The 18,029-nt window shown below is 41.1% G+C and overlaps 2 pseudogenes; one reads left to right on the forward strand and one right to left on the reverse strand.

Annotated features, from left to right (window-relative positions):
• The first annotated feature begins 1,040 nt into the window (after positions 1-1,040).
• Positions 1,041-1,261, forward strand: LOC145277287 (U2 spliceosomal RNA; annotated as a pseudogene).
• Positions 1,262-10,520: 9,259 nt separating this feature from the next.
• Positions 10,521-10,658, reverse strand: LOC145277192 (U2 spliceosomal RNA; annotated as a pseudogene).
• Positions 10,659-18,029: the final 7,371 nt, after the last annotated feature.

Genomic DNA, 18,029 nt, shown 5'->3' on the forward strand with positions numbered 1-18,029 from the left:
TGAGCCCGCCCCCCGTCAAACTTTCACGAAAAACACTCGTATAGCCAAAACCGCTATCAATAATTTCCCACATTCTTTATCTGTGCCTAAACCTAAATGTAGATTCCACGAACAAAGCTTCTTTCTTAGAATTGCACGCTTGTGGAACTCTTTTCCGATTGCCTTCTTTCCAGTTGACTACAATCTATTTGTCTTCAATTCGAACGTAAACAAGTTCTTGATGAACCGTCTCCCTAAGTAATCTAATTTACAAAATTCCGATTAATTATGCTTACTACGCTATAATCACATTGACTAATGTATACTCATTAAACCTTATCCTCGAGTGGCCTCCGGACCTTGATAAGTGGTGATTCCTGTGTAAAAAAAACAAAAACATGTAACGGAAGTTGCACACTCACTCCAACACCTATTTTCTGAATCTGCCGCATTTAAACAAGGCCATACGTAGGAAGGATCTAGATATACAACTAATATCCACTGCGCCCACACTGTGACAACTAGCAACACACATCAAAACAATACACTCTGCACGCTGAAAAACTCCCACATGCATACCAGTAATTTATGTCATCACACGAACATCGTATATCGCATGCTCCAAACACATAACTCATTTCATAACATTGAAAAGATTATTAAAGCGAATATCTATTTCAATTAAACACATGTTTGTAACGCCCCAATCAAAAAATCATCTTAAATTGCATCCTGAAATAAAATGCTGGCACAGAAGTAGGATCCGCGTTTCTTAGTTTAATGCACACAGCTGCATTACACTTCAAAAATAAATAAATATAAATAAGCAACAAATAAATAGTTAACAAATAACTTTCGAAAAATAGCATAAACCAATAAAATCAATGACATCAAACTTTCACAAAACAAAACGCAGCATAAGTCGAATATAGACTGCCATTTATACGGCCAAATAAATAATCTAAATTATTTAAATCGGTGCATAGGTGAGTAATAAATAAACAAAAATAAAATAAAAACGTAAAATGAATAAAGAAACGTTTAACAACCTGAAATAAAACACGAGTTCTTGGCCTTTTGGTCAAGATCAAAGTGTAGTATCTGTTCTTCAGATGCTGCACTTCCATTTCTTGTTCTCTTTCGGTGAAGGATCAGTCCTTCACGACTGAGACAATTTTTTATTTTTGTACCTTTTCTCCACGTTAAAAAACGACCCTGGTATCTAACTCTGTCCTGTGGGGAGGCATAGTAAATAGGTATATCTTGTGGGATTATTCATTCTATATACCCTCACAAGCATATTCGATACTATGGATATCAGCCTATATAGAGATGACGGACTAGCTATAATAAAAAAAACTCCAACAAAGTCAAGGGAGAAAACTTTAAGAAAATCATACACAAAGAAATGAAAAAAATAGGCCTAAAAGCAGACGTATCAGCTAACATAAAAATAACAAACTTCCTGGGCATCACGTTAAACTTAGATAAAAACACATATGAACCATACTTAAAAGATAACGCTACTCCAATATACGTAAACCCTAAGTCCAATTACCCACCACCAATTATAAAACAGATTCCTAACTCGATCGTAAGTAGACTCAGTAATAACTCAAGCGATGAAAATGCATTTAACAGGTCAACCAATGTCTACAAAACAGCCCTAAAAAATAGTGGATACAAAAATATCGATATCAAATATAAGCAACAAAACACCAATAACTTTAATAAAATTAAAAATAGAAGAAAAAGAACTATAATCTGGTATACGACCCCATACAATCAAATGTTAAAAACAAAACTTGGCAAGAAATTTCTAGATCTTATTGAAAAACACTTTCCCGCAACCAACGCCTTACACAAAATCTTCAATAAAAATACCTTAAAGTTATCCTACAGTTGTTGCGAAAATTTAGAGATGATAATTAAAGCACATAATAACAAAATACTACATAAAAGCAATGTAAACAACAAGAAAATAAACAATAAAAAAGTAGACACCATGACAAAAATAAAACTAGCACTAGCAGAAATAATAATAATAATAATAATAATAATAATAATAATAATAATAATAATAATAATAACAACAAACCAACCCCGGACAAGAACAACCATACCATAAATAAAAATACTAATAACGAACAAGATAAATGCAACTGTAGACACCGCACACTTTGCCCAGTTCAAAATAAATGTCTAACAAAAAATGTAGTTTATCAGGCAACAATATTTGCGAAAGAAAACCCGAATAACAAGAAATATTACGTAGGCATGACTTCCTTAGATTTCAAAACCCAATACTATGACCACAAAAGTACATTCAAAAATAAAAAAAAACACCGTATAAAAACAACACTAGCGAATAAGTACTGGGAACTCAAAGAAAGCGGACATTCGCCAGTAGTCGAATTGAAAATAAGACAAGCTACCACGTGTAGGCATTTAGACGACCCATGGAAATTATGCCTTCATGAAAAATTTGCTATCCTGTACTTTAAAAAAAAACCAAAATCTATTAAACTGTAGAAGAGAAATAGAAAATAACTGTGTTCACAAAATAAAATTTACTCTAGGATAGCGATACAAAATAGCTTTAAAACTAACAAAAACAATAGAAAATAAATAAATTAATTAATTAAATAAACATGAATATACATAAACGATCACACATATATGTATGTATATATATATGTATATATATATGTGCATATATGTATCTACACATATGTATATTTATATAAATAAAAAAAGAAAGAAATGTCTGCCTTAAACCACTAAACTAGTTTTAAAACAGATCCTTTGTTCGATAAAATGCATGCCCATTGGCTGATAGGAAGGGGCGCGGTGGATACTAGAAAGTTGATTTGCTAACTAAAACCATCAACAGAAGAGGACCATATAAAAAACAATAAACAACCACAGAATTTGCGCATAAGCCTGACGAATCCTATAGTGGATGAAACGCCGAATATTCAGTGTAGCTTAATCGCCATATATATTATATAAATTACTATATATATATATATATATATATATGTGTGTGTGTGTGTGTGTGTGTGTGTGTGTGTGTGTGTGTGTGTGTATATATATATACGCATGTATTCACTCAATATATTTAAAACTGCTTAGCTTGTTCCACCATTATATCTTTAGTTGTTCTAGTTTGCATCTACCACTTTCTGCTGGAAAGTTGAATGTTTTAATTTCGATTGTAGTTGTTGCACTAAGGTTAGTGTTTTTTAACTTTTGAAATGACTACCATATATTGGTACAATATAATAATCAATAAAGAATTGGATCTATAATAAATACGAAATCGGCATGAATTAAAAAAATATATTTAAGCGTAATTTACAACCGAGCAAACTCAGACGCCCTGCTAGTTGTATTGATAAAAGTGGATCTTTATAGATTATTCTACCGTTATATGTCTTAATTTGCTTCAGATTATGTCTATCCGTTGAATCTCTGTATTGTATTGCCTCTTATAAACTAATATCTCTTTTTATATACACATTAAGCAATGTTTTATGCAAACTACATTAACCTCTTATATTGAAAAATATTTAGATAAAGATTTATTTCATGGATTATCGTCCAGATTGGGAATGCGCATCATTTATAATCAATATGCATTTGGGCAGCATTGCATGTCATTATTTTTTCAACGTGTGCCTATATGTTTATCTTTCTGTAAGAATTTTGTGTGCTTTCTTTTATTCGGTTGTGTGTATTCATGTAATGTGTGTGAACGCGCGAGTTAGATCATTTCTGAATGTCAAAGGGAATGAAAATTTCTTTGGAAACTAATCAGTTTTCTTCCGTTCAAGTTGGATTTTCCAAGGATATAACGATCCAGAATTCATAGCAAATATATGTTGGGAATGGAATGGCTATTCCAGAACATAGAATTGCTATGATTGGCCAAATCAATTTTCTGCTCTTAATCGCAGTGAACATAAAGACCAAAGACAAGGTTGATGACAGATCCTCGAACCATTAATTTGAGGACAGGTTTAATCTTTTGTTACAAAGTTCATAATGAACACCGGAGAGAAACCACTCAGACTTGGCGGCTTACAAAACAATGTAGACATTCAAAGAAAAAGATTAAACAATTTGGTGATTTGTGTAGCAGAAAACTTTTACGCGGTAAAGCTTTGCTGCTATTGTTGTTGTTGTTGTTTTGGGGTGGGGGGTCTTTTGTTGCTTCTTTCTCTAAGTTAAAAGTGAATATGTGAATATGTGAATATGTGAATATGTGACGCTGGTTTGAATTGATGCATTGGACTGAATAATGAGATGCGGAGATGAAATAATTTAACTGAATATAGCGACATAACTGGTAACGTAAACGAACTGATAACATGGTGTATCACAGGTTGTAACGAAAAGGGCGTAATATAAGTGTGCATATAGGAACACTAGCAGGAAGCTCGACGTTGCCCAGTCGTAAAATACGCTTAAACATTTTATTTTATGCAGATTTTGTATTTATTATTATAGACCCACTTTTCTCTTAATTATTTTATTGTGCTCAGGATATATTGGTGATTATAAAAGCTAAAAATAATATGACTTGGATGCTAGAATCGAAACCAAAAAATATAGCTTTCCTGCATTATTTGTTAAGATCTGAGCTAAGTCCATATGCATGTCAGAACTTTTAGTCAAACGTTTTAATGTGCATTTGCACATGCGTAGAAGATACATGTTTATTCAACTTACGCGTGCCGAGTTCCAAGTTTTCAATTTTGGTGCTTAGCAGTTGTTTTTACCGACTAAACCCCACACTGAATTTGTTCCTTGGTTCTGAATTCCCTATATGTGATGTTTCAAGTCTGTGGATCAAAAATAGACAGAGTAGTTTAGTAGAGACCGTTCCGCACACACACATGGTCGCTTATATATGTATATATATATATATATAGAGAGAGAGAGAGAGAGACAGAGAGACAGACAGACAGACAGACAGAGAAAAAGAGAGATATTAATCTGTTTCTGACTTCATTCATTGCTTGTCTGCTTAGATAGTTGTTTGCAATCGGTCTGGCCCCTTGAACTAATTATTATACAGTAATAATCCAAATAAGTACGCTTGCCAAACTGCACACACATACACACACACACACACACACACACAAACAAACAAACACACCGTCCAAAATACAAACACTTACTTATATAACACTGCATAACACAAGAGCATAGAAGATATAAACACAAATCTGTAAACACATTTACATTTATCTAAAAACCACTGACTTATTGATGTAAGTGTCCTGAACATTTATGACCAAAATAGAGCCGAACACAGAAAAATTATGCAGTGGGTGAGTGTATATAAACAGCGTCTATTTAACAGATGTCTCTTTAACGTTGTGATATATACAGTGTCGTCTAGTGGTTAAATGTTCTTCTATTAATGCATTATGTAAAATATTCCTTGTGTATGCGGCCGCTTCTTCAGAAATGCATGTATTTAACAAACCTGACACATAAACTTTTCTTACAATAAAACGATATGTCTGCTTGTCTCAGACGAAAAAAAACACATACCTTCTTATTTGTCCAAAACCTAAACGAACGCCATAACAACGAGTTATATTTTATATGGGTTTTATTTCTCTTATGAATTCCCTTATCGGCGTTTGGCACGCAAGGTATCTTTCTACAGTTTCACTCGTTCCCCGTTTTATTTCCAACAGGGTCGTCCACATGTTTGATCACTAATACGTTTCTCTTCAATTCTTTAGATTGATCTCTGTTAACTAACCTTTTACGTCAGCAAAACAGACAAATTCACGTGTCCAAACACACGAACAGGTTCACCTAACCCAAAATCTGTATTTACTTAACTAACCAAATTTAAATCCATACCAAAATTCCTCAATTGACTCTACTGAGCTAAATTCCCTAATTGTTTTTTTCTTGTATTTGTATTTCTGTGAATGTGTCTGTGTATCTGTGTTTTTATCATTATAATGTTTTAGACGATGTATCACTGCTGTGTGTTCGAGTCGGGGTTTCATATCGGAGTCACATGAGACAGGGACTCAAAACAGAGGATGATAATCACAATTATATACTGCTTACATCACAACGACGACTGTGATGATTCCTAGGGACTTCATATGATTATTAATACGGAGTTGAGACATTTATGCAACAGTTCTTGTTAACACAGATAGAGACGGGAGAGTCATTATTGATGGTGGCAGAGGGGACACATGATACTTTGAAGGAGTTATACAAAGTTTGTTTACAAGATAGACAAAACACATTTACCTTTCAGTTGTAATTTAATGACGACGATGAGACAAGTTTACAAATATTAGATGATTCGCTATTCATACCAGCTGGATGATTGATGATTGTCAGGGATTCAATCTTTTATGATTACATTGTTGTATCTTCCCCCTCTCGCTCCCAAGAGGTTGGCACCTCCTAGTGTGGCTCTCTGGCTGTGTCTGTCCTCTCTCTAACTTAGAACCCCGTCTCAATATATTAAGTATCTCCTTTCTTGATGATGTCAGAGGCGTGGTGAAACAATGTGACTCCCTCACGTTTCAAATCACACGTGCCTTTGCACATGCATCTACACGCCTCTGGTAAACACAAGAAATTCCTAAATTGAATTGTATCGTTTTTAACTATTTCGTTAATAATTATTTATAAACTAGTATTGTCCATTCTTTTAACTGGCATATTTAATATCCACTTATTTCTAAAAGAATGATCAAACGACTGCATTTCTAAATTAAATAACTATCTCTGACATAAAAAAAATATTTAGTTATTTGCGAGAACAATGACAGTTGTTCAATATATATTCTTCTTTTAACTTTCTTACTGGGTTCGATTCTAATCCTTTCCAAATATCATTTTAAAACTTATCTAGTTTGCCTTCTGACTTACTTGGGAGTGTCCCTTTTCATAACATCACGAACTAATTCAGCTAAAGCTTGTCAAAGTCAAAATCGAGAAACTGTACATAAATTTATAACGAAAAACATTTATTTAATCCACGATAAGAACATTAATTCGGGCAATCCAAAAAATGAATCGTCAGTTCGAAAGTTTCGAAACAAATAACACAATGTATTTAAGAAGGTCGTTCTAAATGCAAAGCCTCTTATTTTTATTCTGCCCGAATAGATCAGAAAGGATTGCAAATTATGTAATTATGTTGACTGAAAGTTTCATCCCTCTGTTGCAGGTACTGATCGTCTGACATTCTACGAAAGCAACGCTTTCATCAACGTATGTCAAAAGCACAGTTTCGTCATTGAATCTCTTCACGTTAAAATAATTAAACCGATCAATATTTACCGGCGCCTGTTGAACGTTAACAAAGGCAATGCAATTGATGCTAGCCCAGTCAGGAGATGCGTTTTTCGATTTCGGAATATCGACAGAAATGTAAGTGACAAAGCTATAAACATTTACGAAGGAGACGTTAAAAGGAAGCAGCAACGCTTTCATTCATCGCTGGTAAAATTGAATTGGAAATGGCAGAGACTTAGTAGAAAAATTAAATCTGACGCACCAAAATGCCGATCGTTTTGATGGTGCACTTCCCGTCTCTGCAGCTCTTCAACATTTGAGTTTTTGAGTTAAGAAAGTAGAACGGTTCTCGTAGTTTAATCTTGAAAAACGAATAGAGAGGGTATACAATATTTCAATGTATTTCAATTTTGATATTTTTATACTACTATTATAATATTATTATGCGATGGGAAGAATGTAATTAAAAAGCTCTGTAGCTCTTCAACGTTTTAGTTTTTGAGTTAAGAAAACAGAATGTCTTATTTTCGGAACGGCTCTTGTAGTTTAATCTTGAAAAACGAATAGAGAGGATATGCAATGTTTCAATATATTTCAATTTTGATATTTTTATAGTGTTTATAAATGTGTCTTTTGATAATTGATTTGCACGCGTCCTGTTTATATATATATATATATATATATATATATATGCGTTCTGTTTATATATGTGTGTGTGTGTGAGTGTGTGTGTGTGTGTGTGTGTGTGTGTACACAGACATGACAGAAAAGAATAGACACCAATAGGAACAGTTTATTTGAATAAACATATAATTTATAAACAAAATCAAAAATAAATGGTCTCAGTAATAACTACAACTTGGTTGACATTCCTTTAGCTGTTTTTAATGCTAGGATCCTTCTAGGTACAGCATAGATCTGTTGAAGAATATCTTCTTAAGGAGTTTCTAGCCATGGCTGACTCAATAATGCTAAAAGTTCGGGCTTAGAAGATGGCTTCATTTTCTTTTTGCGAAGGTTCCGGTCTAATATGCCCTGAAAGATTTTAATTATTGTTCATATATGGGAACTGACTTGGCCATGGAAATTTATTAATCCCATTTTGAGTCAACCAATATTGAGTGACGAGGAGCTTCGTCTTCAATAAATAGGGAATTATATTGGTTCATTTTACCATTTGAGAATATTGGTAGGAATTATTCATGTAATATTGAAACATGTTTAGTGGAATTGAGGTTTCCTTCGCACTTCATGGGGTCTAAGTAATGGTCACTCCAAATTGCATCCCATAACCGAGAAACCCCCATGTTTCAGCTTTGGCTGCAGCCTTTTTACATCAAACATTTGCCGAGGAAACCTCCATACCCATAACCTTCCACTGTCAGGAAATAATGCAAATCATGATTCAACAAAGAAAATGACGTGGGTCCAAAAGGTTATAGGTCTGTCCACCAACTCACAAGCCCAATCTTTTCTGCGCTTGATACCGAGAGGGCGAATAAGAGGTTTCTTTCTCTCTACTATACAATAGTTGTCTAGCTTGTGAAAATACCTGACATCTGTTCTTGGACTGACACAAGCTCGTGTTGCCATTTCAGAGGCTTTGCACCGAAGATTCTCTTCAACATTTCTTTTCATAAGATGCAGGTTGTTTCAGAGAGCCCATGGCTAACTGGATTAGGTTTTGTGCATCCTCTCTTATGAATTGTATGATCATTCTATTAACAGTAAAAAGGGGTATTGAAATACTTTCAGCTATTTTGCGTTGACTAGGACCACCTTCATGTTGACACACAATTTGTCCTCGCAAAAAATTCTGATAGATTTGATGCTCTTTTGGTTCGTGGCATGCTTCAATGTTGTTAGATGCAATTTTAATGAGATACGCATTGGTTAGAGTACTGGGAAAAATTAAAAGTGTTATTCTCCTGAAGGTTGAAGGTTCAATCCTCAGTGTGGGCGACCGAAATATACATCTGCGAATTACTTAGGACCTCTATCCAGTGATGGCTGACGGAACAAGAGCACGCTACTCCCGTGAAGTAAACAAAGGGTTCCGCTCGAAATTCCGTCCAAATTCCTGAGTTCGACAGAAACATTCCCGAGTTCGATAAGATACACCTGAAGAAGGTCGGAGATTATATCGACCGAAACGTTGTGAAAATCTCACTCAAGATGAGAACAGTAGTCCGATGAATAATAATACGTATAACCAATCCTCATCTCAAAAATTCAGAAACGTCATACTCTAAGTTATCTCAGCACTATTCTTATATGTAAGTATAAGTAAGCACATATTTATTTTAAGAAAAATATTTATCTTAGTGTTTATTCTTTTCTCTCATATTTATGTATGTGCATATATCTGTGTGTTATGTATTAATCTGTATTATGCATTTTATAATGTGTACGTATTTGTGTAGGTTTCTGTGGCCGCGTTTTTGTTAGTATCTTTTATATGTGTGTTTGTGTACCCGTACGTATAATGCTAGTATGTGTTTATCTTTTTGTGATATCGATCACTTTCTATGAAGTGTGTGTCTCTTTTTTTAACGTATTTTTCCCTTTGTGTGTGTGAGTGCGATGGTGTGTTTTATAGCGTTTTCAATGTGTATGTGTGTCTTTGTGTAAGTTTTGCTTTATTCGGCAGATAGATAGATAGATAGATAGATAGATAGATAGATAAAATATATACAAATACATTAAAGTGAGGAGTGCACATAAAAAAGGAGTTACCTAAGAATAATTGATGAGTTTCGTGTACTCCTGCCCATCATATTACCATTTCTGCTCCCAGTGTTTTTTCTATAGCTTCCAAGTTATAAATAAATATAAAATAAAATATCGTATTTCCTTTTTATAGGTGTCCAGCATGAAGACACTTCACGATATTATTTGTTCTCGCTTTCAGTCTATCAATTTGTCTATTTTTATGGAAATGAATATATCTGTCTTGTTACAAAACAAGGCCGATAGCCATTAGTCGCGTGCTCTAGTGTAATGAATGAATGCGTGAATGTAAGATTGACATGAAATTCTTAAAGATAAACTAAAATGACCGAAAAAAGGGTCTGAAATGACTTAAATAAATAAAAAGTAAATGACTTAGAATGACTTTAATGAACTTAAGGGTGAATTTAATTACCTTAAGAATGACTTGAATGCTTAAAAAATAACTGGAATCCTTCAAAAACAACTTGAATGATATGGAGAATGACTTGAATGGCTTTGAGACTGACTGGTTGTAAAGTGGGTGATCATTTTATAAAAAATTAATAGAGAAAAGTGATCCCCCACTTTTTATCACAAAATTACAAACATAAGTACACCATGTAGTAAGAACAGGTACTACACTTTGATCTTGGCCAAAAGGCCAAGAAAGGGGTATTTATTTGCTTCCCCACATAGCAAATTTCGCACAAGGCCGATTTTTAATGTGAGGAGTGATGGGGAAATGGGGACCAACTCCCCGGGGAGTAGGGGAGCTGTATAGTGACAATTGGTATGAAGGGTTGCCCCTACATTGACAAAGGTCTTATATGTGGGGTTGGTATTTATTTGCTCCCCACCGAGCAAATTAAGCACAAGGCCGATTTTTAATGTGAGGAATGAAGGGGAAATGGGGACAAGCTCCCAGGGAGTAGGGGGCTGGATAATGACGATTGGTATGAAGGGTCGCCCCATCATTGACCAAGATCTTATATGTGGGGTTGCCTCCACATAGGGTCTTGGCTTGCAGTATCTGCCAGACAGATACTACACAGTGATCTTGGCCAAAAGGCCAAGAAAAGGGTATTTATTTGCTCCCCCACCGAGCAAATTAAGCACAAGGCCGAGTTTTAATGTGAGGAGTGAAGGCGAAAGGGGGACCAACTCCGCGGGGAGTAGGGGGGCTGTATAGTGACAATTGGTATGAAGGGTTGCCCCTACATACACCAAGGTCTTATATGTGGAGTTGGTATTTATTTGCTCCCCCACTGAGCAAATTAGGCACAAGGCCGATTTTTAAAGTGAGGAGTGAAGGGGAAATGTGGACCAACTCCCCGGGGAGTAGGGGAGCTGGATAGTGACAATTAGTATGAAGGGTTGCCCTACATTTACCAAGGTTTTATATTTGGAGTTTCCCCCACATATGGTCTTTTCTTGCAGTATCTGCCGGAACAGATACTACACTTTGATCTGTTCCAAAAGGCCAAGAAAAGGGGTATTTATTTGCTCCCCCACCGAGCAAATTAGGCACAAGGTCTATTTTTAATGTGAGGAGTGAAGGGGAAATGGGGACCAACTCCCCGGGGAGTAAGGGAGCTGGATAGTGACAATTGGTATGAAGAGTTGCCCCTTCATTGACCAAGGTCTTATATGCGTGGTCGCCCCCACATAGGGTATTTGCTTGCAGTATCTGCCGGAACAGATACTACACTTTGATCTTTATATTTAATTTATTTCGTGAAAATGAAAATTACAATCAAAATAATTCAATGTAAAATTAAAATAAATTAAAAGCAAAATTCAAATTTACAAAACAAATTTAGGCACAAGGCCATTTAAGATCTGGGTGGAGGAGTGTTGCAGGGTCTTTGTTACTACAGTGAAAAATGGAGTCTTTGGAGACTTTACTCTTGACTGGCAACATTTACCACAATACCTCATTCACTCAGTGGACTCTAAACTAAATAATGAAAACCCCAGCGTTTTTGCAAAAAAGAATATATTTACAATTAGTTTGTGTGTGTGTGTGTGTGTGAAGTGTGTCTGTGTGTGTGTGTGTGTGTGTGTGTGTGTGTGTGTGTGTGTGTGTGTGTGTGTAAAAAAATTTTTCCCCTAAACTTAAAATGTGTGTGTGTGTGCGTGTGAAAAAAGTTCAATTCATTGGCAAATAAAAAGTTCTTGAATTTTGGAAGACAAACAGTTCGTGTTGGGTAGTGGGGAATCTAGAAAAATATGCAAAAAATAAAATTGCATTGTTAGCAAGGTCCCTCCCTGAACTAATCTAGAAAGTTAGATAACCTACTGTTTTCCGGGGCACCGAAAACAAGCGGGAAGATCCCTAGTGGGGATTGGGAAGGATTCTTATCGGGTGTAGGGAGGAAAAATAAATAATTTTCAAAAACAAAAAAGGGGAAGATGGGGGGGTAGGCGGCGACCTTCGAGTAGGGGTTGACCAGGGGGAGATAAAACAAAAAGGATGGGGGGGTAGTGGTAGGGTAGCCTCAGAAGGTTCTCTAGTGCCAAAAAACAAAAATTGGAGGACAGGATTTCATTTGTACCACCAGTCAAGAGTCTCTTTACTTTTTATTTGTCTAACTTAGCGGGATGGGCTCCGTAGGACCCAGTACCGCATGTGCCATGCTTATGGTGGTAACACGAATTCAAACTTGGCGCCTCGTCGGATGCAAACGCTAGCGTCATGCACCCACCTCTTGTCAAAGGCCACTCGAGGCCACCTCTTCCAATCGCATCTGATCTTTACTTTAAGCAGATGTTTAAAGTAGACGATCAGATCCCAATCCGGAACAGATATCTCTTCGCGGACTCGCTTGAGGCGTGTGATCCATATGACCATCCTCGCTACTGCTAATATCGCTAGAAAAACCATTCTTCTCTCCCTAGGCAGCGGCGGATCAATGTTCTCTACAAAATATGATTCGTCGAGTTCAAGCAAGCGCTTGGCATCGATGCGAGCCGTTACCTCATTGACGTACCCTAGGAGGGTCTTGAGCCTGCTGCAGCGGAAAAAAGCATGACCGGCTGTTTCCCTCAAGTCCTCGTCGCAGCGCAGGCAGTAGACGCGGGTTTCTTCATTGTACAGGTTGAGTTCTTCAAGGAGGGGCAGTGCGTTCCGGACAAGTCGCCAGGTAAGGGAAAATTCCGAGTTTGTAAGAAAGTCCCGTCCCGGCGCCCAACTCCACTGGGAGCGGACCTCCTCCAACGACATCCCCGTCCGTTTCACTAGCGGTTCCATTGTGCTACGCCCCACTAGCTCCCGATAAAGCCTGTTCCTAGACTGTTCGAGGACACTGGTCCCCGGCAACACTCGGACCGGCATTCGGCGTAGAATGTTTATCCCCCCTCGGTCTCCGCCGAGCTTCGACCGAGGGGTCAGGTGTGAGATTAGAAAACGGGCTTCCAACCGCAGCGACCCATGGAACGTCTACGTACAACGAACGGCTCAGGAAGGCCAACCTCTCTGCGTGCTTGTGACACAGGAGATCAGGCAATCCTACGCTACCCTCGCTCGGATTTCGAACACAGACCTCTCTGCAAACGTAATGCTTACCCTCATTCCACAAGAGCGTGCCGAGGTGCTCCTGTAAGCTGATTCGGCATTTTGCAGGGAGTGTAAGTACAGACAGACGGTAAAGGATGAGCGGAAAGACGTATGTAGCACGCGCCTCCGCCCGACCCTTCAAGGACAATTTCCTTCGAACCCAAGTCTTAACAGAGGATTCGACCTTGGCCTCTACTTCCGACCAGTTTTTATTCAGCTGGAGACCCGGTCCAAACCACACACCAAGGATCCGGACTGGACCGTCGGTCCAACTGAAGATGCCTGGAAGCGAATTTACTCCGGTCCAGGCACCCAATCGCAGACTTACTGCGATTGAAGACGGCCCCGTAACTTCTTCGTATCGAGCGAGCGCCTCGGTGACCACTTGAATGTCCGTGGGGCAAGACACGAACACGGTGGCGTCATCGGCGAACGCGGAAACCCTGGCTCGTGTGCCTTCAGGAAGAGCTATCCCGCGCAGGACTGGTGTAGTCGCCTCGTCCCTTAACTTGCGAAGGAGGGGTTCCAACGCCAGGACGTACAAGAGAGACGACACCGGACAACCCGGGAGACGGCAAAAGACTCCGACAGCTTACCGTTGATCTGCACCGCTACCGTCGGCCTGTCATACAGTACAGAGATCCACTTGCGGAAGTCCGGATTTAATCCGGCGGCCTCCAGCAGATCCCAGGAACCTATGGTCCACCCTATCGAAAGCCTTGGACTGATCCAAACTGATCAACGCGGCCTCTGCGTCGTCTTCTGTCCCCTCTATGATCGTGTTAATCAGATGAAGATAGTCCTGAATCGATCTCCCCTTCACAGCATAGCTCTAGTCTGGTTCGATCAAGTCAGTGATGACAACCTGCAACCGATTCGCAAGAACCTTGGCCAAAATTTGTAACTCTGTGTTTAGCAGAGTCAAGGGCCTGAAATCGTCTAAATCTTCCTCCCCACCATACCGTTGACCTTTCCTCAGCAATGTGATCACTCCCTTGGTCATCTGCCCAGGGATGGAGCCCTGAACAAACCAATGGTTGAACATATCCTTCAGAATAGGGACCAACATGGGCGACAACCTCAAGTAGAATTCGTAGGGTAGACCATCAAGCCCCGGGGACTTGTTGCAGCCGACTTGCTTCAACGCAGTAATGATCTCATGTTCCGCGACAAGACCATCACAGCTATCCACTCAAGCCGCCGTGAGGCGGGGCGAGTTGGCCAAATAGCTGCCAAACTCTTCGACCCTGAGTCTGGGTAGTTGGGTGAAGCGCTCCGATAGATGCTTTCGAAACCCCTCGCATGCCCTTCTAGGTCGTTTACCTTTCGAATGTACCCATCCGAGCCGCGCCTTAGAGCAGCCTTACGCTCAACAGCGTCTACATTAACAGCCTCGTTCGAGACTTTCATTAGCCTAGCCCTAACTATCTGGCCCTCGTACCGCTCGCTAGCCAAGCGGTTGAGGTCTTGTTTAGCTAGTGCTATCTCTAGGGACCCCCCTCCACCACCCGGGTCCGCCTATTTTCTATACGCTTCTTGGCCTCAAGGGATACCAGATCTCTCAGCACGCGCGCGGCCTTGCTTCGACATCTGAGGCCCCTCGCATTATAAGTAGCAAAGTTTAAAGCCATGGTCACCTGCCTTATTCAGTGTCACACACGGGTCTGAAATCCCCGGGGGTGAGGACGTGGCAGGCTTGTCCAAGGCTTCCGGTCAGTAATTCAGCTGAGGGTAATCCATTCTTGGCCACCCCTCCCACGTCCAGGGGAAAGGTTAGTTTGAGTGCCCTGTAAAAGGAGGGGTGGATGTAAACAGGGACTCTGCCCTCACATTTGTAAAATAAATTGTTCAGCGAAGAATGCTCCGTGTCCACCAGCTGCTGGCCCGGGATTGCATCCTTCGCGGAATCTATCATGGCCCAGAGGGCCTCTGTCCTGGAATCCTTGTTGACCCTAACAAATGTGGTCAGCAAGGGAGCGTCTTTGAAGTTAGTGGGATCGGTGATATTGTCCCCGCCGACATACGTAAAGTTCCTTAGTTGGTTGTAACGGACCTTCTGCTGGCCTTTCAGCTCTGTTATTGCCTGCAGAGGGCCTGTCTCACATATCCTTCCTCCTGGAAGGAAGGGGAGTCTTTTCGTCCGCTCCGTGCGGACAGTTGTGGTTGAGGTTGGTTTCTCTTTAGCGGGGGGAGGAGGAGTAGGGGAGGAGGTAGTGGGGGTTGGCATGTCTGGTGTAGGGGTGTTTGGTGCTGGGGGTGTTGCTTTTTGGGAGGGGGCGTCATTTGTCCTTTCTGGGAATGGGTTACGTGCTAGAGTCCTTGGGGGTTTTGGATGGAGGGGGTTTGTTGCTCTGGCTGTTTGGGGGTTGGGGTTGAAGGGAGATCAGCCTCGGCATTTGAAACATTGAATTTCGGGGTGGGGGTGCTTCCTTTTGTCTTCCTACTCTTTCTCCTCTTTATATTCTTCTCTGCCGTCTCTGCTGCTTCTGATGTTTCCACTACTGCTGATGCTGCTGTCTCTTCTTCCGACGCGTTCTCTTCCTCCGAGTCCTGTTCGAGGAAGAGGGCGGCGGGATGTCCATGGGAGTTTGCTCTGGTTGGTCTTGGGTCACTGTTTGCTTGGGCATGCGTTTCGCGTGTCTGCCCTTCTTGGTGACCGTCGACCAACCAGCCTCTGCTGGTGTATTATAAGTTGTTGGTGGGGCTGCAGCCGGGGTTTGGGTTGGTTCTTTGGTAGGGGCCATCCCTTGTGATTTGGGAGGTGTTGTGGCCGGGAGTCTTTTAGGGCAGTCCTTAGCCATCTGCCCTTGTTTTTGGCAGTGACAACATTGGGGCCTCCTGCCCTCTACAATGATGGTCATCGTCCACTAGTCGAATTTCATCATCGCAGGGATTTTATGGAATTCGGTTTTGTCCAGGACCATCTTGACCTTATGATCTCCGGTCATCACATTCCGTTGACCGCGGACAGGCGTGACGGATTCCACGTCTCCATACTGGCTTAGTATAGCCCCGACCTGCCGGGCTCCCATGAAGACCGGGACATTCAGCACGGTGACGTTCGTTCTCCTCTTATTGAGGTACTCTGGTTGGCTTTGTCCAGCTCCCTGGCCGCCTCTCTTCTTCTTTGTTGCAGAGTCACCTTTGGTTAGATGCTCCGTGGAAGTTTTCTCCTTGGATGTTTCATTTTCTGGAGTTGGAGCTCCTAAAGTTGGTGATGAGGCACCGCTTCTTCCAGTTCTGCTTTCCTTCTGGAGTGTTGCCTTTGGGTGCGGGTCGTTCATTTCCCCTCTGAGAATTTTAAGAGAAGCTAACCTTTCTTGTATTAGCTTCCTGGTTCTCATAGTGACTCCGCTTTCCTCCTCCTCCTCCTCCTCCTCCTCCTCTTCCGCGGATGGGGGATCCTCTCCGGGAGGAGTTGGTGGGTCGCATTAGGTGACTAGCATCTGCGGAGCTGGGGTTGCCACTGGCTGTGGTTTTCCATCTGCTTTTGTTGTCTCCTCGTTCTTCTTCCTCTTTTTACCCTTAGGGTTGCCCTCTTGGGGAGCTGGGATGACTTGGTTGCCATCGGCAAATGAGGATTGAGGTTCAGAGGGTGCCGCAGGCATGGAAGCTTCCATCTGGGAATGGTCCTCTTGTGGAGCCTGAGCGGGAGTGTTTGCTTCGACCGACGAGGATTGAGGTGGAACCGGTGTTGCTGGGCGTGTACCACCGAGTCTGAGCCTCGTTCCCTCGTCAGCCGCTTCTTTGACTCTCCGGACTGGGGAGTGGCCCTCGTGGGGAGTAGAGGGCTTGTTTGGTTGCCCTTCTGGTGTTGGCGATGCTTGGGTTACGCGGGCTGCGGCCCTACTCTGGCCTTCTCCTTCTCTTCATCCCTCGTGGGAGGTGCTCCCTCCGATGGGGAGTACTCGAGTGGGGCGATGTTGCGCATCTGCGGTGGTATATGCCTTCTCCCTGGCATCGTGCAGAAAAACTGCACCGGCCGCTGCCGCAGACCAAAGTGTAGCAGGGGAGAAAAGAAAATGCAGGGAAATGGGGGTAGAAGGGGAGTGGGTGAGGTCAGAAGAGAGAAAGTGGATTGATCTCCCCTCACGGGGATGTCAGATTAGTCAGCTCAGATCCCCCGCAGGGGGGGAGAGCAGTGAAGGAAGACGCAGTGGATGCTAGCGGGTCAGAGTGCCGCGTCGCAATTAAGAGAGAGAGGGGATAGACATCTCTGCCCAGAGAGGGGAGCAGAAACGAAATACCCGCCCTACCCACGTCACCCTACCCACAAACAACCCCAAGGAAGCGAGAAAGAGAACCCGGTCTGCTCAATCCACTGGGAGAGCAGCGAAGGAAGGCAAAGAGTGGGCCTGGCAGGTCAGCGTGCTGCACTGGCAATTAAGAGGGGAGAAAGTAGACCATTTCAACCTCAGAGGGGAGGAGGAAACGAAGTACCCAAAAGCACGAACAGACTGACCGATAGACCGACCGACCGACCGACGGA

This window comes from Euprymna scolopes, chromosome 5 (genome assembly GCF_053919585.1).
Source record: "Euprymna scolopes isolate OS-2025 chromosome 5, ASM5391958v1, whole genome shotgun sequence".
NCBI classification, from domain to species: domain Eukaryota; kingdom Metazoa; phylum Mollusca; class Cephalopoda; order Sepiida; family Sepiolidae; genus Euprymna; species Euprymna scolopes.